The sequence below is a fragment of the Lagenorhynchus albirostris genome, chromosome 4, assembly GCF_949774975.1.
Source record: "Lagenorhynchus albirostris chromosome 4, mLagAlb1.1, whole genome shotgun sequence".
In the NCBI taxonomy this organism is placed as follows: Eukaryota; Metazoa; Chordata; class Mammalia; order Artiodactyla; family Delphinidae; genus Lagenorhynchus; species Lagenorhynchus albirostris.
Window position 1 is genome coordinate 16,794,772 of NC_083098.1, and position 23,339 is coordinate 16,818,110.

The following is a 23,339-nucleotide window of genomic DNA, read 5'->3' on the forward strand; positions in this document are numbered from 1 at the left end:
TCCTGTTCTTTTTGCTCAAGATTGCTTTGGCTATTTGAGATCTTCCATATAAATTTTAGAACTTTTTTCTATTTCTGTGAAAAATGCCATTGGAATTTTGATAGAGATTGCACTGAATCTGTATATCATTTGGGTAGTATGGACATTTTCACAATATTAATTTTTCCAATCCATGAACATGGGCTATCTTGCCATTTATTTGTGTCTTCTTCAATTTTTTTTATCAATGTTTTATAGTTGTCAAGTGTACAGACCTTTCTCTTCCTTGGTTAAATTTATTACTAAGTATTTTTCATTCTATTGTAAATGGGATTGTTTCCTTAACTTCTTTTTTGGACAGCTGTTGTTAGTGTGTAAAAATGCCACTGATTTTTGAATGTTAATTATATCCTGCAACTTTACTAACAACAATTTAAAATTTTGTAAGAATTTATGAAAATCTTACTTTGTGAAATTTTAATAATTTTTGTTTAAATAAGAAAAACCTTTATTTGTTTCCATTTTTCTGATATGCCTATAAATCTGCAGCATTACTAAAAGATTACTGATAATGATTTCACAGCTGTTCTTTCATTACAATGAGATGTATTTCAGCTACAGCTAAAGTTTTTAACTAATTTAAAGCACTAGGGTGCTTACTTTAATAGCAAATATACTAAAGTTGGAACAATACAGATATTATCATCCTGTGCAAGGATGACATGCAAATTTGTGAAGCATTTCATTAAAAAAAAATTTTTAAGTACTAGGGTACTCTTACATTACCACCATAGGTATATTAATGTTCAATTTCCTATAAAGCATGTGTGTTCCACACTTTCTGGGATGAAAATCATTTTCTCTGATAGAAGAGTCCAATCCAGTTTAGTAATTCAATGGCTCTGCTATCTCTATATCATCTACCCCACCCCTACAGAATTCTTGTATCTTCTTAGCAATTCTTTTGCCAAACCAAACTTATACAAAGTCATTTTAATTTTCTTTAGCATTTTTTACAATAAATTGTTCTTCTCTTTAAACTTCCTAGATTATACTTCTATGCCTCTCTCTTCTATTCATTTATCCAATCATTATTTCCCAAGTGTGTACTATAGTATGGACACATTTCCAATGTTTTGTACATGCCCTTTTATGATCTAACAGCTATGTTCAAACTTCCCCAGTGTTTAACATCTGTTTATATTCTCTCTATAGATTATCTACCTATCTATTCTTTCTATATTTTCCACCCGAATTGTTAGCTACTTTAACTTTTCTATATATGCATTCTCTTAAGCTTTCTCAAATTCTTCAGAAATGAGAAAGAATGAATAATTATATACACAAACATTAAGATGTCCTTTTAAAATCTGAACTCTAAAAGGTTTAATGTGTAGCCAACTGCACTGTCAGAATTTTACTCATGAGAGTGGCTTCCTGTCAACCTGTTAGGCTATAATTATTATATGAGTAACCTTACTCATATAATCTCTGATCTCAGGAATGTTTCTTGTTTTCTGCTGATCATTTTGAAATAGGGATTTTCTACGTTTCTTGTATGTGTCTAACAATGTCCAGAATCTCTTCTTTGACAATTCTAAACTTCAAAATAACAGAATAGAAGTTCCTCTCTTGGCTTCCACTACTTTCTGTAAAGATAAATTGTCAGCAATCAAACACATGTAAAATGTTTGGCTTTCAATGAAATGAGAAATCAAACAAACCCTTTTATATTTACCCACATGGTTACCTTTGATACTCTGCATTACTTTATACAGATCCAGATTCCACCTGGTAACATTTTTCTCTGCCTGGAGGACTTCCCTTAACATTTCTTACACTGTAGGTCTTCGGCAAATAAATATTTCAGCTTTTATATATATGAAAAGGTCTTCTTTTTTATGGAGGTAGAATTGACTTACAACATTACATTAGTTTCAGGTATGCAACATAATGATTCGATACTTATACATATCACAAAATGATTACCACAATGTCAGGTTAACACCCATCACCACAAAGATTTTTTTCTTGAAATGAGAACTTTTAAGATTTACTCTCTTAGCACCTTTCAAATATTCAATACAGTATTATTAACTATAGTAACCATGCTGTACATTACATCCCCATGACTTATTCATTTTATAAATAGAAGTTTTTAGAAAAGCTTTTCAGTTTGTTTTCATTTTTGAAAGATATTTGAGCCTGAAGTAGAATTATAGGTTGACAACTGTTTTCTTTCAATACTTTAAAGATGTTGCACTGCTGTCTTCTGACTTGCATCACTTCCAACATGAAATGTACTGTCATTTTTAACTTCATCCCTATTAATGTCATGTATACTTTTCCTCTGGCTGCTTTTAAGAATTTTTTTTCTTTTTTACCATTTTATTCAATTTGATTATAATTTGCCTTGGCATAGTTTCCTTGATGTCTTTTGTGCTATGGGTTTGTTAAGCTTCATGGATATGTGGTTCTAGCTCTCACCGAAGTTTGGAAATTTTCAGCCTTATTTGTTAAAATTATTTTTTGTGTCCCCTCACTCTTTCTTTCCTTTCAAGGATTCCAGTTACACATTTAAGCCACCTCAAACTGTCCCATAGTTCACTGATACTTTATTCTTTTTTTGTCTTTTTTTCTCACTGTACTTCCTTTGAGATATTAACATTTTCTATTACTGTCTTGAGGTTAACTAATTTTTTAGTCTGAACTAACTAATCTGCTGCTAACTAGTGTACATTTTTTCATACATTATATCAATACTTGCCATCTCTAGAACTTTAATTTCTGCCTTTCTGTTTGTGCTATTGCTCTACTTAATATGCTCAATGTTTCTTTTACCTTCTTGAACATAAAGAATATAGTTATAATAACTGTTTAATGTACTTTCCACTAATTTTGTCATCTGTATAACTTCTGGGCCTCTTTCTATTTATACTTTCCTGCTCCTTTGCATACCTAGTAATTTTTTTTTTATTGAATGCTACACTCTGTGAATTTTACCTTGTTGGGTTCTGGATATTTTTAATTCCTATGAACATTCTTGAGCCTTGTTCTGGGAGGCACAAATTCAGTAAGCCAAAAAATATATATATAAAAGACGAAACTAACTGAGAAAAAAACCTGCCATTCACGGATGGCATAAAATCACTTGAGGAAATTGTTTTTAAAAATAATAATAAATTAGTAGGATTAATCATTTTATTTAGCAAGAAGTATGAATCATTGGTAAAGCAAATCTTTAATAAAGACTATTATACTTCTTTACACCAAGAAAATAAAGCTAAACAATGAAAATATTTAAAAGATAACATTTTGATAGCATTAAAAAACTTCAAAGGTGGACGACGGGAAGATGGCAGAAGAGTAAGATGCGGAGATCACCTTCCTCCCCACAGATACACCAGAAATACATCTACACGTGGAACAACTCTTACAGAACACCTACTAAACGCTGGCAGAAGACCTCAGACCTCCCAAAAGGCAAGAAACTCCCCACGTACCTGGGTAGGGCAAAAGAAAAAAGAATAAACAGAGACAAAAGGATAGGGACGGGACCTGGACCAATGGGAGGGAGCTGTGAAGGAGGAAAGGTTTCCACACACTAGGAAGGCCCTTCGCAGGCGGAGGCTGTGGATGGCTGAGTGGGGGGAGCTTCAAAGACACGGAGGAGACAACAGGGGTGCGGAGGACAAAGTGGCGTGATTCCCGCACAGAGGATCGGTGCCGACCGGCACTCACCAGCCCGAAAGGCTTGTCTGCTCACCCACCGGGGCGGGCAGGGCTGGGAGCTGAGGCTCGGGCTTCGGCGGCGGAGCACAGGGAGAGGACTGGGGTTGGCGGCGTGAACACACCCTGAAGGGGTTAGTGCACCACGGCTAGCTGGGAGGGAGTCCGGGAAAAGGTCTGGAGCTGCCAAAGAGGCAAGAGACTTTTTCTTCCTTCTTTGTTTCCTGGTGCACGGATTAAGAGCGCTCCTTAAAGGAGCTCCAGACACGGGTGCGAGCCGTGGCTAAAAGCGCAGACCCCAGAGACGGGCAGGAGACGCTAAGGCTGCTGCTGCCGCCACCAAGAAGTCTGTGTGTGAGGACAGGTCACTATCCACACCGCCCTTCCGGGGAGCCTGTGCAGCCCGCCACTGCCAGGGTCCCGGGATCCAGGGACAACTTCCCTGGGAGAACGCAAGGCGCGCCTCAAGCTGGTGCAAGGTCACGACGGCCTCTGCCGCCGCAAGCTCGCCCCGCACTCCGTACCCCTCCCTCCCCCCGGCCTGAGTGAGCCAGAGCCCCTGAATCAGCGGCTCCTTTAACCCAGTCCTGTCTGAGCAAAAAACAGACGCCCTCGGGCGACCTACACGCAGAGGCGGGGCCAAATCCAAAGCTGAGCCCCTGGGAGCTGTGAGAACAAAGAAGAGAAAGGGAAATCTCTGCCAGCAGCCTCAGAAGCAGCCGATTAAAGCTCCACAATCAACTTGATGCACCCTGTAGCTGTGGAATACATGAATAGACAAGGTATCATCCCAAATTGAGGAGGTGGACTTTGAGAGCAAGATCTATGATTTTTTTTTCCCCTTTTCCTCTTTTTGTGAGTGTGTATGTGTATGCTTCTGTGTGAGATTTTGTCTGTATAGCTTTGCTTTCACCATTTGTCCTAGGGTTCTATGCATCCTTTTTTTTTTAATTATTTTCTTAATAATTAATTTTAATAACTTTATTTTACTTTATCTTTTCTTTCTTTCCTTCCTTCCCTCCTTTAGACAACGAATCATCCCAAATTGAGGAGGTGGACTTTGAGAGCAAGATCTATGATTTTTTTTCCCCTTTTCCTCTTTTTGTGAGTATGTATGTGTATGCTTCTGTGTGAGATTTTATCTGTATAGCTTTGCTTCCACCATTTGTCCTAAGGTTCTATCCGTCCATTTTCTTGGTTTTTTTTAAGATTTTTTTCTTAATCATTATTTTTTAATTTAATAACTTTATTATAATTTATTTTATTTTACTTTATCTTCTTTCTTTCTTTTTTCCTTCCTTCCCTTCCTTCCTTCCTCCCACCATCACTCCCTCCCTCCCTTCTTTCTTTCTTTCCTTCTTTTCTTCTTCCTTCCTTCATTCCTTCCTTTCTTTCTTTCTTTCTTCCTATTTCTATTAATTCTTTCTCTCTACTTTTTCTCCCTTTTATCCTGAGCCATGTGGATGAAAGGCTCTTGGTGCTGCAGCCAGGAGTCAGTGCTGTGCCTCTGAGGTGGGAGAGCCAACTTCAGGACACTGGTCAACAAGAGACCTCCCAGCTCCACATAATATCAAATGGCGAAAATCTCCCAGAGATCTTCATCTCAACGCCAGCACCCAGCTTCACTCAATGACCAGCAAGCTACAGTGCTGGACACCCTATGCCAAACAACTAGCAAAACAGCAACACAATCCCACCCATTAGCAGAGAGGCTGCCTAAAATCATAATAAGTGCACAGACACCCCAAAACACACCACCAGACGTGGACCTGCCCACCAGAGAGACAAGATCCAGTCTCACCACCAGAACACAGGCACTAGTCCCCTCCACCAGGAAGCCTACACAACCCACTGAACCAACCTTAGCCACTGCGGACAGACACCAAAAACAACAGGAACTATGAACCTGCAGCCTGCAAGAAGGAGACCCCAAACACAGTAAGATAAGCAAAATGAGAAGACGGAAAAACACACAGCAGATGAAGGAGCAAGATAAAAACCAACCAGACCTAACAAATGAAGAGGAAATAGGCAGCCTAGCTAAAAAAGAATTCAGAATAATGATAGTAAAGATGATCCAAAATCTTGGAAATAGAATACACAAAATGCAAGAAATATTTAACAAGAACCTAGAACTAAAGATGAAACAAACAATGATGAACAACACAATAAATGAAATGAAAAATACTCTAGATGGGATCAATAGCAGAATAACTGAGGCAGAAGAACAGATAAGTAACCTGGAAGATAAAATAGTGGAAATAACTACTGCAGAGCAGAATAAAGAAAAAAGAATGAAAAGAACTGAGGACAGTCTCAGAGACCTCTGGGACAACATCAAACGCACCAACATTCAAATTATAGGGGTTCCAGAAGAAGAGAAAAAGAAAGGGACTGAGAAAATATTTGAAGAGATTATAGTTGAAAACTTCCCTAATATGGGAAAGGAAATAGTTAATCAAATCCAGGAAGCACAGAGAGTCCCATACAGGACAACTCCAAGGAGAAATACGCCAAGAAACATATTAATCAAACTGTCAAAAATTAAATACAAAGAAAAAATACTAAAAGCAGCAAGGGAAAAACAAAAAATAACACACAAGGGAATCCCCATAAGGTTAACAGCTGATCTTTCAGCAGAAACTCTGCAAGCCAGAAGGGAGTGGCAGGACATATTTAAAGTGATGAAGGAGAAAAACCTGCAACCAAGATTACTCTACCCAGTAAGGATCTCATTCAGATTTGATGGAGAAATTAAAACCTTTACAGACAAGCAAAAGCTGAGAGATTTCAGCACCACCAAACCACCTTTACAACAAATGCTAAAGGAACTTCTCTAGGCAAGAAACACAAGAGAAGGAAAAGACCTACAATAATGAACCCAAAACAATTAAGAAAATGGTAAAAGGAACATACATATCGATAATTACCTTAAATGTAAATGGACTAAATGCTCCCACCAAAAGACACAGATTGGCTGAATGGATACAAAAACAAGACCCATATATATGCTGTCTACAAGAGACCCACTTCAGACCTAGAGACACATACAGATTGAAAGTAAGGGGATGGAAAAACATATTCCATGCAAATGGAAACCAAAAGAAAGCTGGAGTAGCAATTCTCATATCAGACAAAATGGACTTTAAAATAAAGAATATTAGAAGAGACAAAGAAGGACACTACTTCTTGATTCGATCCAAGAAGAAGATATAACAATTGTAAATATTTATGCACCCAACATAGGAGCACCTCAATACATAAGGCAAATGCTAAAAGCCATAAAAGGGGAAATCAACAGTAACACATTCATAGCAGGGGACTTTAACACCCCACTTTCACCAATGGATAGATCATCCAAAATGAAAATAAATAAGGAAACACAAGCTTTAAGTGATACATTAAACAAGATGGACTTAATTGATATTAATAGGACATTCCATCCAAAAACAACAGAATACACATTTTTCTCAACTCCTCAGAGAACATTCTCCAGGATAGATCATATCTTGGGTCACAAATCAAGCCTTCGTAAATTTAAGAAAACTGAAATTGTATCAAGTATCTTTTCCGACCACAACAGCATGAGACTAGATATCAATTACAGGAAAAGATCTGTAAAAAATACAAACACATGGAGGCTAAACAATACACTACTTAATAACCAAGTGATCACTGAAGAAATCAAAGAGGAAATCAAAAAATACCTAGAAACAAATGACAATGGAGACACAACGACACAAAACCTATGGGATGCAGAAAAAGCAGTTCCTGCAGTTTTGGAAGTTTAGCTACAGCAATCAGAGAAGAAAAGGAAATAAAAGGAATCCAAATCGGAAAAGAAGAAGTAAAGTTGTCACTGTTTGCAGATGGCAGGATACTATACATAGAGAATCCTAAAGATGCTACCAGAAAACTACTAGAGCTAATCAATGAATTTGGTAAAGTTGCAGGATACAAAATTAATGGACAGAAATCTCTGGCATTCCTATACACTAACGATGCAAAATCTGAAAGTGAAATCAAGAAAGCACTCCCATTTACCATTGCAACAAAAAGAATAAAATACCTAGGAATAAACCTACCTAAGGAGACAAAAGACCTGTATGCAGAAAATTATAAGACACTGATGAAAGAAATTAAAGATGACACAAATAGATGGAGAGATATACCATGTTCTTGGATTGGAAGAATCAACATTGTGAAAATGACTATAATACCCAAAGCAGTCTACAGATTCAATGCAATCCCTATCAAACTACCACTGGCATTTTTCACAGAACTAGAACAAAAAATTTCACAATTTGTATGGAAACACAAAAGACCCCGAATAGCCAAAGCAATCTTGAGAACAAAAAACAGAGCTGGAGGAATCAGGCTCCCTGACTTCAGACTATACTACAAAGCTACAGTTATCAAGACAGTATGGTACTGGCACAAAAACAGAAAGATAGATCAATGGAACAGGATAGAAAGCCCAGAGATAAACCCATGCACATATGGTCACCTTATCTTTGATAAAGGAGGCAGGAATGTACAGTGGAGAAAGGACAGCCTCTTCAATAAGTGGTGCTGGGAAAACTGGACAGATATATGTAAAAGTATGAGATTAGATCACTCCCTAACACCATACACAAAAATAAGCTCAAAATGGATTAAAGACCTAAATGTAAGGCCAGAAACTATCAAACTCTTAGAGGAAAACATAGGCAGAACATTCTATGACATAAATCACAGCAAGATACTTTTTGACCCACCTCCTAGAGGAATGGAAATAAAAACAAAAATAAACAAATGGGACCTAATGAAACTTCAAAGCTTTTGCACAGCCAAGGAAACCATAAACAAGATGAAAAGACAACCCTCAGAATGGGAGAAAATATTTGCAAATGAAGCAACTGACAAAGGATTAATTCCCAAAATTTACAAGCAGCTCATGCAGCTCAATAACAAAAAAACAAACAACCCAATCCAAAAATGGGCAGAAGACCTAAATAGACATTTCTCCAAAGAAGATATACAGACTGCCAACAAACACATGAAAGAATGCTCAACATCATTAATCATTAGAGAAATGCAAATCAAAACTACAATGAGATATCATCTTACACCAGTCAGAATGGCCATCATCAAAAAATCTAAGAACAATATATGCTGGAGAGGGTGTGGAGAAAAGGGAACACTCTTGCACTGCTGGTGGGAATGTGAATTGGTACAGCCACTATGGAGAACAGTATGGAGGTTCCTTAAAAAGCTACAAATAGAACTACCATATGACCCAGCAATCCCACTACTGGGCATATACCCTGAGAAAACCATAATTCAAAAAGAGTCATGTACCAAAATGTTCATGCAGCTCTATTTACAATAGCCTGGAGATGGAAACAACCTAAGTGCCCATCATCGGATGAATGGATAAAGAAGATGTGGCACATATATACAATGGAATATTACTCAGCCATAAAAAGAAATGAAATTGAGCTATTTGTAATGAGGTGGATAGACCTAAAGTCTGTCATACAGAGTGAAGTAAGTCAGAAAGAGAAAGACAAACACCATATGCTAACACATATATATGGAATTTAAGGAAAAAAATGTCATGTAGAACTTAGGGGTAAGACAGGAATAAAGACACAGACCTACTAGAGAATGGACTTGAGGATATGGGGATGGGGAAGGGTGAGCTGTGACAAAGCGAGAGAGAGGCATGGACATATATACACTACCAAACGTAAGGTAGATAGCTAGTGGGAAGCAGCCGCATAGCACAGGGAGATCAGCTCAGCTCGGTGCTTTGTGACCACCTGGAGGGGTGGGATAGGGAGAGTGGGAGGGTAGAGGGGTGGGATAGGGAGAGTGGGAGGGAGGGAGACGCAAGAGTGAAGAGATATGGGAACATATGTATATGTATAACTGATTCACTTTGTTATAAAGCAGAAACTAACACACCATTGTAAAGCAATTATTCCCCAATAAAGATGTTAAAAAAAAATTGAATAATGTACTACCCACTCTTTTTTGTCAGTTTATTTCATTCCTCCTATTTATTCTGAGAGGGCTAGATGTACTAATTCTTGTTAAATATGAGTATATCACAGTTTGTTTATCCATTCATTGACTAATGGACATTTGGGTTGTTTTCAGCTCTATTATTACAAATAAAGTTTTATGAATGTTATATGAACTATATGAATAAAGCTATGAACACTCATGTACAAATTTAAAAAACATCAAATACTGAGAGATAAATCTAATAAAGATGTGTAAGACGTCAACATAAAAATTATAAAACTGCAGAGAACATTTAAAGAAGCCCTAATTTAAAGGAAGCCTACATTTACTTTCAGAATATAATGGCCCAATCATAAAATGAAGATAAATATTCAAAGAACTACATATGAGATCTCCAAAGAGATAAAGAATAGGATCTACTTTTAAAAAAAAATTACAAACATAGCTGTGAACCAAATTAATTTTTGTTCTTATGCCATAAATGACCATATATAAATAATTTCAATAATAATAGTATGGCTTATAATAATGAGGTATATATATCACATGTAATCCTATAAACCCTAAATTCTTGGTAATAGATATAAGTAATGTAATTTTGGTATCCACATATTACCTTATAGCCAGCAGGCCCAGGAGTAGGAAAAACTTCTTTCTGAACCAGGAAGAGAGTCTGAGGAACAGAAGAACCAAATGCACTTTTCTTTTGTTTCTTCAAGCAGGTATTGCTAAAGTTGTCAATTAAAGTATTGTTTGGGATATTATAAAACCCAGGACCTAGAATTATGAAGAATATCATATGTAAGAAACACTTTTAATTCTTTTAAACTGAGTAACTTTATTATTTATTTTACTTTATTTATTGAATGAAAGATTCTTTAACTTCTATAGTGCTTTATAATTTTCAAAAGTTTTACACATATGATTTCATATAATCCCAAAATAACCCTTTTACTTTTCCCCGCCCTTGTATTGCTCCTCCCCCCTTCCCTCTCCTCACTGGTAACCACTAGTTTGTTCTCTATATCTGTGAGTTTGCTTCTTTTCTGTTTATTCACTAGTTTGTTGTATTTTGTAGATTCTACATATAAGTGATATCACACAATTTGTCTTTCTCTGTTTGATTTATTTCACTTAGCAAAATACCCTCAAAGTCCATCCATATTGCTGCAAATGGCAAAATTTCATTGTTTTTTATGGCTGAGTAGTATTCCATTGTATATATACACCATATCTTATTTATAAACTGAGTAACTATAAATGAAGCAATTTTTTAGAAAGAATTCTCATATATTGCTGGCAGGAATGCAAAGTGCTTTGCCATTCTGAAAAACAATTTGTCAAATTCTCATAAAGTTAAACATATACTTACCACATGACCCAGAAATCCTACTCCTAGTTATTTCCGCAAGAGAAATAAAAACAACCCAAATGTCCATTAGCTGGTGAACAGATAAACAAAATCTGCTACACCCAAACAATGGAATAATACTCAGTAATAAAAAGAAAAAATAAATGCAACAACATGAATGAACCTCAAAAACATCATGCTAAGTGAAAGATGACAAACACAAAATCCTAAATAATGTGTAATTCCATTTATATAAAATTCCAGAAAATGAAAAATCATAGGAACACTGACAGTTACTTAGGGCCAAGGGTGGGGGTAGAGATTAACTGCAAAAGGACATGAGGAACTTTTTTTTTTGAAACCTAGATGAACTTGGGTATGGCAATGATGTTTTATTTTATTTATTTTTTAAATAAATTTATTACTTTTTTATTTTTATTTTTGGCTGCGTTGAGTCTTTGCTGCCACTTGTGGGCTTTCTCTAGTTGTGGCGAGTGGGAGCTACTCTTCGTTGCGGTACACGGGCTTCTCATTGCAGTGGCTTCTCTTGCTGCAGAGCACAGGCTCTAGGCATGGGGGCTTCAGTAGTTGTGGCATGCAGGCTCAGTAGTTGTGGCTCATGGGCTCTAGAGCGCAGGCTCAGTAGTTGTGGTGCAAGGGCTTAGCTGCTCCACGGCATGTGGGATTTCCCCAGACCAGGGCTCAAACCCACGTCCCCTGCATTGGCAGGTGGATTCTTTAGCACTGCACCACCAGGGAAGTGAGAGAACGGTTTAAGAATGATGGAGGTGTTCTAAAACTTGATTAAATAGTGGTGATTATCTGACTATGTACAATTACCAACACTCATCAAAATGTACACTTAAAATGAATTATTTTTATTGTGTAAATTATACTCAGGAAGGAAGGAAGGAAGGAAGGAAGGGAGGGAGGGAGGGAGGGAGGGAGGGAAGGAGGGAGGGAGGAGGGCAGGAGGGAAATTCTTGATGCCAAAAAGTACTGAAATCTTGATGTAACAACATTAAAAATCAATTTGGAAGAGAAAAAAATCAGCTATCACCCAATCTTCCTATTATAGTATTTAGTTATTTAAATTTTTGCCTTTTACCCTTTAGTGTACATTTATAACCAGGAACATTTTCTACAGTGACAATCTGAGTGAATAACATTTCTTTTTATTCATTCAAAATAATACAGACAACTTTCTTTGCCATTGATAAAAGTTTTTATCAAGACATTCAAATATTTGAAACAAATATTTGTATATGTTTTATAATTCAGTATTTTCAAGAAATCAGTTCCAGTGAGCAGCAATATTCATAAAATGCAATATCAAATACTTGAAAGAACACCTGATTTGGTTGTACTCATGTTATCTGGAATCTACTAAATTAGATCTGCAACTAAATAGGTATGAACCATCACTTAAATCTCATTTGTTTTTCTGGGCTTCAAGTTCCTGTCTGAAGATAATAGGAATTGACTAGATCAGTGCTAGTCAAAATGTGATCTGTGAACTGCTGCCCATCCAAGAACAATCTACAATAAAAGGAGCTTACAACTAAATGTAAATTGACTCACTAAACGCTTTATAACTAGTCTTTCTCCATGAAGGAAGCATTGTGTGGATTTACATTCTGGTGCAATCTCCTTTCTCACTGCAGGCAGGAAACAAACAAGTGGGCATGAGGCTAGATGATACTTTAGGTTCCTTCTGGTTTAAAAGTGATCAAGTCATTCTACGCAGTCAAATCCTCTGTACTCCTGATACATGTAAGGTTTTTCTCAAAGAAGCTGCCCACAAGCTCTTCCCAGTTTTTCAAAATATTCTAGTTCTAAAGTCTATTCCCCAAAAGTCTGTCGTGCCAACTCTCAGAAAACCTAAATGCCAATACATCTTATTTCTGACGTCTTCCAACGTTCCTCCACTGATAATGCTTGGGAAAAATATAAATAGAGAGCATAATGAAAACTATTTGGGCCACCATTTAAGGGACTTAAAATACAAATATCTTAGATTTGGCTCTCTTCTGGCATGAGAGGACAACATAACATTGTGACAAGTGAGCTTAAGTACTTAAATATAGGGACCTCAAGGTGTGTGCATTTCAGGTACTACCTTGTTAAGGTTCTGATTTGAAAAGCCACCCTGATCATTATAATTCACTTACATTAGAGGTTTTTTATGTTCATTTTCCAGTTATTAAGTGTAGCAATGCCCAGGAACCCCAGAGTTAGACAGTTTAGGATGCCTTCGAACAGTAACCTGCCACAGCTCTGAGGCATATATTAGGTGGTTGAATCTGTTCTATGACTGATTTGTGAGTCTAAGTCATTACTGTATACTAATATCTACATGGGAAAAAGAAAACACACGAAGGTCATTCTCACTAATTCTTAAAATATGTAAGATCAGGATTAGATTTTAGAGGTCATCATAATTAAACTTTATCCTTTAAAAATAAAATAACCTTTGGGGAATTTATAAAACTTTATTTGTAATACATTAGACCATCAAATTGAAAACAAGGCCCAAACTTCAGGCAGTTGGGTCACTGAACAAATTGATATTTTGAAATAATTTGTATTTCAGATTCATGATAAACACTACTGAGCTAGGCGCATCTGGGGTAGTGCCTAGCACCTATATAAGACCTCTCCAGAATGGCAGTCTTAAACTAGTCAGATTTCTATCTAGAAGCTCAGGTCTCCAAAATCAACTGTTTCTATAGGCCCAGGTATATGCTGTTAAGCTTATGACTTTGCCTGAGAAGTGCTAGAATATCACTTCCACTGCATGCTATTGGAGAAGAAAGCCACCAGACTAGCCAAGATTGAAGATATAGAAGAATAATACTCAACCTCTCAATGGCATAAATAGTAAATAATTTTATACCATGAGTACAGCATTACTATAAGGAAAAATTACCGTGTCAAAACTTGGAGCAATGGTTTGGGATCAGGCAATGGGCCAGAAGCTGAAACAACTCAAGACTTAGAGAAATGGCCTTGAGGAGACAGTTGGTAATGGCTTAAAGAGAGTGATAAAAATGTTATGGAGGTTGGAGAAAAGATCATTTGTATTCTATAATGGCAGAAATTTTGGCAAAACTAATACTTGGAATAGTGAAGAAAACACCTAATAAAATAGTGGATTCTAGCTCAGGAAATGTCTAGGTTAAATATCAAAAGTGCCAACTAGTTGCTTTTAGCTGTGTGTGAGAAGGTATAGTTAGAAAGAGATAAGCTAAAACTGCTCAGTTTTCAAGCAGAATTTATAGGAAATAAAATGAAACCAATATTTTCTGAGTTTGAAAGTAAAATTGTTTTTCATCCCCAGTCTCTCCACACAGCAAAAAGCTCTCAAAGCAAGAAACGCCCCGAGACCAAATCCAGGGTTTAGCTGTAAGACCTTTGTTAAGACCTCAAAAAGATTTAAGATGGTATCTCATAGAATCTCTCAGTTACAGAAAAGAACATCTAGGAATTTTAAGGCCATATGTCATAGACCCTCTAAGCTAAAACAATAGTGCAATAGTGCTCCTAAGAATCTAAGAGTACAGAAACACAGCAACACTAAAGGTGACCCAAAGTAGACAAAGGTTTTTCTAAGAAGTGCATGTGAGCTTGGCTTTTGTCCAGTGTATTTGATTATAAATTAATACAATAATAAACCTACAAAGTTTTAATAAGGAATGAACCAACCTGGAATGAAACAAACAACAACAGTACAAAATGAAAAGTGGCTCATAGACCCCGGATCTCCCTGGGCAGGAAGCAGGTTGAGAAAGCTGAAAACACAGCCTATTTCTTATAGAAGAGGAAGGATGTTTCAAAGGATGAAACCAAGAGCCTAAAAGGTAAAACAAAGCACCACAGGAAATCTTTCTCCCAGGGAGCCCAACTGAGCCCTAACTAAGAAAATGGCAACATGTGCCAGCTTGGACTTCAGAATTGCTATAGGCCTGTGACTTCTATTGTCACTGAGCAGGACCCCATGGGGCCTTCTCAGGACAGATACCCTCACCCAATGCCCTCTGCCTGTCTCTTATCTGTAGAAAACTAGCCTCCTAGGCCTTCCACAAGTTCCAAAGAATAAATTTAATCAGAGAAGGGAGAAAATGCACAAAGAAAGGAAAACAGTCAAGCAAGACAAAATAATAATAATTTAGCCATTCAACAAAGTCAAGCATTTTTAGTTCCTCCTCAAAGGCTATAGCTAACATTCTAAGCCATGTCCTTTGAGCTGTTTTGCAGATACTGAAACCTCCACCAGGTGGAAGAAGTTAACTGTATGCTGCCCACAAACAGGTGGACCCCAGAGTGGCTGGAAACAGAAGGTTGATGATGTTGACTCCTGATTACCTCACAACTAACCCATCAGAAGAATATCCATGAGCTGATCACGCACCCCACAGTTCCCCTCCCTCACCCTGTCTTTAAAAACCTTTCCCTGAAAGCCATTGGGGAGTTTGGGCCTTTTGAGCACTAGCTACCTGGACTCCTTGCTTGGTGCCCTGCAGTAAATGCTGCACTCTTCTTCACCACAACCCTGTGTCAGTAGATTGGCTTTACTGCACACAGGCAAGTGGACCCAAGTTTGATTTGGTAATACTGTGGGCCTCCAGTTTTCTCTCTTTTTTGAATAGGAGTTTCTAGTACTATTATCCTATCTCTCTCCCACCGATATGTGTTGAATATATGGGGGAGATAACTTGTATCTGTAGTTCACAGCTCTTCTGATAGAGAAGAGAGATATACAAGATGATCTGAAGGACCACACCCAAGAATCCCCACCTGAACCTACACCTGACTTAGATAACAAGATCCTGGTCTTTAAGATTATACCATACTTGCCTGAGACTTTGGAGGCCTTGAGAAGGCATGTAGGAAAAATGAAAATATTTTGTAGCCAGAGGGTAATCTATAGCAGATTAAAGATGGCCACAAATTCCTTGCTACTCCTGTCATTGAAAGATGAAGTTTCATGTCCTTCTTTTCAATATAGGCTACCCTGTGCCACTTGATTGACTAACAGAAAGTGATGTCCTGGAATGTCTGAGGGTAGGTCATAAGAAGCCTTGCAGCTTCCTGCCAGGTCTCATGGAGCCCTGAGCTACCATGTGAAAAGACCAGCTACCCTGGGGCAGCAATGCTTGAGCTATGCATGCACTCTGAATAACAGTCCCATCTGAACTCTGCCTTTTAGCAGTCCCACAGATTAATGGGATATGATGGAAAAAGTCTGTTTTTTTAAGCCACTGAGTTTGTTATACATCAGCAATGTGTTAGTCATTATATGTTATTTTTGTGTTATAGTTTTAGATTATCCACTGTATACTAGAATACCCACTGAGAATACTAGAACATGTGATTGGACATCTCCAAAATAAAATTTTAACAAAACTGGGTATCATAAGTTATATTACTGGCAGTGACCGCATAATTTACATATATGTTCACCTACCAAGGGAAAATTAGGAAATTTATTGAAAAAAGGAAAACAATAGAAAATTACAACTAAGAGATATGACAAGTTAAATTAAAATCTTACTAAAACTGTACATTATTTTCACCTATCTGTGTTTAGTGTAGAGTCAATGCTTAAAAAAATGTTGACTTAAAATGACACCACCACCCATAGAACAGAAAATTGTACTTTCTGGTGCATCCATTTTAAGAATATTAAGTTGCATAAAGCTAAAGAGTAGATACATATGAATTCATTGCTAACCTGGCATTTTCTCTGTCCTAGAGTCTTGTGTGAATCGAGCAGCACTTTGACCAAATGAGGTATTTTTCAGTTCTGGTGTTTTCTTCAAGGGCTTGAAAGCAGTTCGAGATTCATTATATGCAACAGGAGCTGGGGTGATTGATTTCATAGGGACAAACCTTTAGTGAAGAACAAGAAAATATGCCAGTAAGAAACTGGTACGTTTTGATATTTTGTGAGTTAAAAGCTGCTTTCTTAGTAATATAACATCTGGAGTTTATTTCTTAATGGAGTGAAGAAAATGTAGATGAGTAAAGATATCTATCAAAACATAAAATATATACTTTTAGAAAAATCATCCATATATTAATACAGTAATGCATTATGTACTTTGCTAAGCCAGAAAGACTTTTCAAAGGAAATCATCTCAATATGAGATTCAGATGATAGTGTGTGGACAATCTTCACATTTAAAATATTCTGCAAGATAATAAAGAAAAACTACATGATCTAACATGGTTTCTTCTATGTAATAAAATTACACAAATTGACAAAGTTCCTCAACATATATATTCAATTAACCCAACGATACCATTAGCTACCTTAAGAAAAAAATCTTAGATTCAAGTGGTATATAAATCCACTTTAACTTATAATATTAAAGTTATGATTTTATAAACTTATAATAAGCTTATTATAAATTTATAATATTTAACTGATTGATATTAAATATACATGTATCTATATGTAAATTATGAAATCTTATGAAATATAGCATTGAATAATCTATTTTTTTAACTTTTTTATTTAGAATTAATTTAAAATTTGGAACATTCAAATTTATGAATAAAAATAATACAGAAAATACCTGTGCAATGATTACCCAGATGCACCTGCTAACGTTATGCCATTCACTGTTTTCATTTGCCCACTCTATTTCTGTCTTTCTCTCTGTTTGTATGTCCGTTCCTCCCTCTCTGTCTCTCTACACACACACACACACACACACACACACACACACATATGCACACATATATAGAGAACCATTTAATGGAAAGTTATGTGTGTTGTGGCCCTTTACCCCTAAATACTTTAGTGCGTATTTATTAAAAATAGGGATATTTTCTTACATGTATTTTCTTAAATGAATCAATGATATGACTTTTATCTAATGTACCATTCATATTCCAAATCTGTCAGTTGATCTAATTATAATTCTATTGCATTTTTCCCCTCTAATACATAACCTAGTCTAGGCTCAGATATTGCTTTTAGCCTCCTTTCATGTAGGAACATTTCCAAAGCCTTCTTAAATACTATTTTATTATTTAAATGCTGAGTCAATGTTTTTAAATGGTAATACTCAACCCTGGCTGCATATAGAATTACTTGAGGAGTTAAAAAAAGTATTGGTGCCTGGGTCCTATTCTGGACCAGTTGAATCAATCTCTGGGAGAGAGGAAAGAAAGCAACTGCGTATCAGAATGTATTAAAATTTCCCAAAATATTCTAATATGCAGCAAGAGTTGAGAACCATTATTATAAAGGAAATCTTATGTTTTAAAAATTAATAGTTGAAGACATAAGAAAATTCAATGCATTTACATAAAATACCAGACAACTCCTTAAGTCAAGACTAAAATAAGTATCCCAATAACATAACATGTCTTTAATTCTATAAATCAAAAATTGTGTTCTAAGTCCACCTTGTTAATTTCATTTTTGCTTTTTCAATCATAATCATTAATAAATCTATTCATATTCAGCTAAACACTAACACTACCCCTAGCAGGCAGTCCTGTTGGTTTTAACTCTTCCATATTGTTCACCCCAGAACCATGATTCTTTTCTTCATGGTCCTCTTAAGCAAAATTGATATCATATTCTTTTTCATTTCTGAAAATATATTTAAAATATTATAATTGGTGCCAAGTAATGTCACATTAGGACTGTATATCAGATGAACAGGAATAGCATAAAAACTGAGAGTTCTAGTTGTAAAAATGGTATTTTTAAAATCAAGGGCACACACACGATATCCCATTCCCTCACATCCATTCTGTGTAGTACCTTAAGTACTATCAAGTTGCTCAAGGCAGAAACCTGCTGTTCATTCCTGATTCTTCCTAGTCCCTCACCACAACATCTAACCCATTAAAAAGTCATGTTAACTGTGTCTCCAAAATATACCTGCAATCTATCTGTCTCCAAGGAGTTGCCTCTTAAGTACAATGAAACTAAAGTAGCCCGCTGTAGTCATCTGAAGGTTAATAACCTTCCCTAGTTAAATAAGATAATCTGAGTTTTACATAGTACAATTGGTTAAATATCACAACGACTTGATCTGGCCACTGTGACATAAAGGTTTGCTAGTATTATAATGTTCTTGCCTTAGGAATATCTTAGATACCTTCAAGTCCCCTCAATATAGACCTTGGAGAACAGGATTACTGTGAAATAGACTCTCACATCACTAATAAAGGCCCCAGTGGCAGTTTTAGATATAATTTACAGCTAGGCTCCAGAGAGCCTTCAGAACCTTCTCCAAAAGATATGCATGTCCTCATAGATTACACGTCAACACTTCACATATTCATTAGTATATTTTAAAACCCAGACTAAAAGCTCTTATAAGCTAAACTGAACTTCCACGTAAGCAAATTTGCTTAGTAGACAATGTTTAATAAATAATTTCAATTTGAATATTCATCTCTGCATATTATTGTTAATAGTGTAATCTTAAGTCATTTCCTTTTACCCACATTTCTGGCAAAATGATTTGCCCAGGCTGCATCTGTTCCTAATTTGCTTAAATACCATTTTTCTTTTTATAATCTCCCTAACACCACTGGATTTGTTGCTGGCATTGCATTATACCTATTATACACTAAATATGAAATAACTGTAGAACATTACCCGGGATTGAGGAAGAAAAGCAGGTGATGCATGATTTACGTTTGATAACATACTTTCATTCTTGTGAAATTGACTTTTAATGTCGTATTTTCCTGGCCCTGGTACTCCCTAAATTACAGAAAGAAAAAAATACATACTCTCATTAAGAAAGCATCTATAGCGCCTAAGGGAACAGTTGGCTAAATATCTGAACAAAAGCTACAGGGCTTTTAAGTGATATTACCAAAGCACTTCATTAAAAAGCAAGCCAGAACTTCTTAAGAAAAAAAAAAAAAAAAGGAAATTTTCCTTAGCAAAGCCTCCCAGGAACCTGAAAATACACTACTTGAGACTTTGCTGCCCCCTACTGATAGAGCTCAGAAAAAAATTATCTAGTTCTTCACGTGATTTAGACACTACAATGAATAAAAGTAGTTTCTATATTTCTTCCATTTAACTTTATACAACCAGCTCATCTCTAAAAAATATTTTACTGTCTTTTCAAATTTCTGTTAATCAGTAGACTGCTTTGTTTCCAACAAATAAGCTTTAGGATATATTTTATTTTAACTACAAACGTTAGATGTAAGACATTAAGCTTTTAACTAGATATTTTATAATAGATAAAAATTAATTCAGTAAACATTGGGATTGGGTTTTAAATACCTTGCTAATAAAATGTAAATATATATATAGAAGTACTATTTAGTCATCATCAAATATTTTAACTACCTTGATAAAGTACCTTTCATAGTATAAAAAAGATAGATTTAAATCTTCTGCTTCATATAATATCTCCCCTACTTTTCTATAGTTGAATTATTCCTTAATTTATGAATTAAATACTTGGCTTATAACTTGGATGTATAATGAAATTCTATCAGCAAATCCTATCACCTATATCATAACAATATAGGCAAATCCAACCATGTCGCTCCACCTCCACAAATACTCTGATCCAAGCCACGATCTCTTACCCGGATTATTGTGAAATCTTCCTAACTGCCTCCCTTGCTTCCACCATTGCCCATTTCAGTCTGTTTCCAACACAGAAACTAGTGATGGATCCAGATAAAACCCTTGGTCAGATTGCACCACTCCCCTTCTCGAACCCATCCAATGGCTTCCAATCTCACTTCTGGCAAAAAACCAAGGTCCTTAATATGAAATGAATTTCACCCCCAGACACACTATTACCACTCTAACCACCTATCCTACTACTCTCTCCACTCATTCACTCTGTTTCCCAAAAAGATCAGTCATATATCCACCTCAAAACCTTTGCACTTACCATTCTCTTTGCTTGGAATGTTCTCCTAGATAGCTCCAGGGCTCACTCTTTCAATTCAGTCAGTTCACTACTCAACGTTACCTTCTCAATGAGTCATTTCCAGGCCACCCAACACAAAATTTCATTGCCTGCCCCAAACAATTCCTGTCCCCTCTCCTACTTATTTTTCAACCTTATTGTTTTTTACTATCCAAAATATGATTTCCTGCAATGTTATAAGCTCCAAGAGGGCAGTTGTTTTTTTGTTTTGTTTTGTTTTGTTGGCTGCTGTATCCTTAGAGTATAGAAGAGTAGTTGGGGCATAGTAGGTGCTCAGTAAATACTTGTCAGAAGAATGGATGAATGCATGCATTGTATTTTCACTGACCATACAACGATTTTAGAGATACGTTCCTCTGGGAACTAATGTGCCCCCAAATAAGAGCATTATCCATTTCTAATTATAGTAAAATACCTATAATTATCATAAAAAATAATAATTTGAACAATTCTTTAGGAGAAATTCTTATACAGAAATATCTCTTCTTATAAATAAATTATATTCGAAAAATTTATGCAAAGTCCATGCTATGTTGTCTCAAATGAACAAATTTACACAATTATTTGATAGCTGATAGAAAAGATTCACTTTGGTCATGCATGTAAGATTGTTTTTTATCTATGAACTTGTAGATAGTTACATTTAGAAGAAAAGAAACTTCTGCATAAGTCTGTGTTTATATAAACCTATGAAATATATATCAAATACAGAAATACAGATACTCAAATACATGATGGTAATCTGTTTCCTTGAACTTTTCAGATATGCTATATCTATCTTCTCTCTGTATAAGAAGGCATGATAAACAATTATTAGCTACTGACAAACAGGGACTACTTTCCTACTGTTTTCAACAGTTGTCTAAGTGGTCATTACTATGGAGCATAGGGAAAAGACTAAGTGTGAATAATGAGATAAGTAAATATACTTAGTCCTGAGAACTATTTTGCATAAAAGACGAAATGAAATCTTGACCCCTTCAGTGAACACTTCCTTCCTTTTCTTCTGTTTTTCCATAAAGTTCCTAATATTACTGAACTTTGCTTCATTAAATAAGACAGAGCAGTAAAATCAGGTCCTTACTTCTAAAAAGTTAGACTTAGGATTTAATAAGCCAATTAAAAATAAGCTCCAAAATAGGATTGTGAGACACTGACCACTGAAAGGCAGGTCTCTGTTTATGACAATATAAAGAAGATAAAAAGACTTTACAAAGACCAAACCCGAGGCACAGGCTGAAAATGCCGTAATATTTACCCTGCTTTTCCACATTGTGATCAACAAAACACCTGCATTGATACCAGCCTATTAAGTACATGGCCTCCCAGTGTCTCATCTGAGATATGGTGAATTAGAATCTTGATGGGCCCAGGAATCTGCACTTTGACCAAGCCTCATAGAAGATTCTCATGCACAATAAAGAAACACACTTCAGCCAAAAAGGGGTCACTGCTACAGCTTTTTTTGCTAAGCACATCCATCTTAAGGCAGAAGGCCCAGATCTTGAAAGTATCCTACCTTGGGAACAGAAGTTAAAGATTATTGAGGCATGTTGTTTATGGCATTTTTTCATGTGCAAGCTAATAAAAATGAGCCTGTCTTTAAAAACTAGTGTATAATCATTCATTTGATCAGATGGTGTGCAGGAATTAAAAGCTTCCTGGCTAATGCTAATGTGCAGTCAGAACTGAGGCCCTAAAACAGTTTAAAACTCACACTGCTGGGCCTCATCCAGGTACAGTCACTTTCCACTAGTTCTGTAACTGCCATTTTTCCCTAGAGTTTCAGAGTCCCCTTCACATCAGTAAGGGCAATAGTGACACCAGGCTGCCAGGTATTTCTTTCAGCTCATGTTCCATCATTTAAATTCTGTAATCACGTTTTTAATTCTCAAATTACCTTTCTTATTCTCTAAATCTTCTTTATTCACACATGCATTATCCTCCATGTTTCTGTGGATATAATTATAATTTTAATTATTTATAATTTTGTTCTATTATCTGTTTCCTTCGAGTTTCATTGATGTTGGCTTTTTGTTTGTTTGTTTTTGTGTTTCACATTGGAGGGTTTCCTCAAATGTCTGTCTGGTGAGCCCTTGCTCTTCATTCAGACGTAAGAGTGAGTCCCTTAAAAAATCTGATTGAAAATTTCACACAAGAATAGATGTGACCTGAGGGACTTCCCTGGTGGTCCAGTGGTTAAGACTTTGCCTTCCACTGCAGGGGGTCCGTGTTCGATCTCTGATCAGGGAGCTAAGATCCCATGTGCCTTGCAGCCAAAACACCAAAACATAAAAACAGAAGCAATATTGTAAGAAATTCAGTAAAGA

The 23,339-nt window shown here is 36.1% G+C and overlaps 1 pseudogene; it reads left to right on the forward strand.

The window, feature by feature from the left end:
* Positions 1-635: 635 nt before the first annotated feature.
* On the forward strand, positions 636-731 carry LOC132520174 (U6 spliceosomal RNA; annotated as a pseudogene).
* The last annotated feature ends 22,608 nt before the right edge of the window (positions 732-23,339 follow it).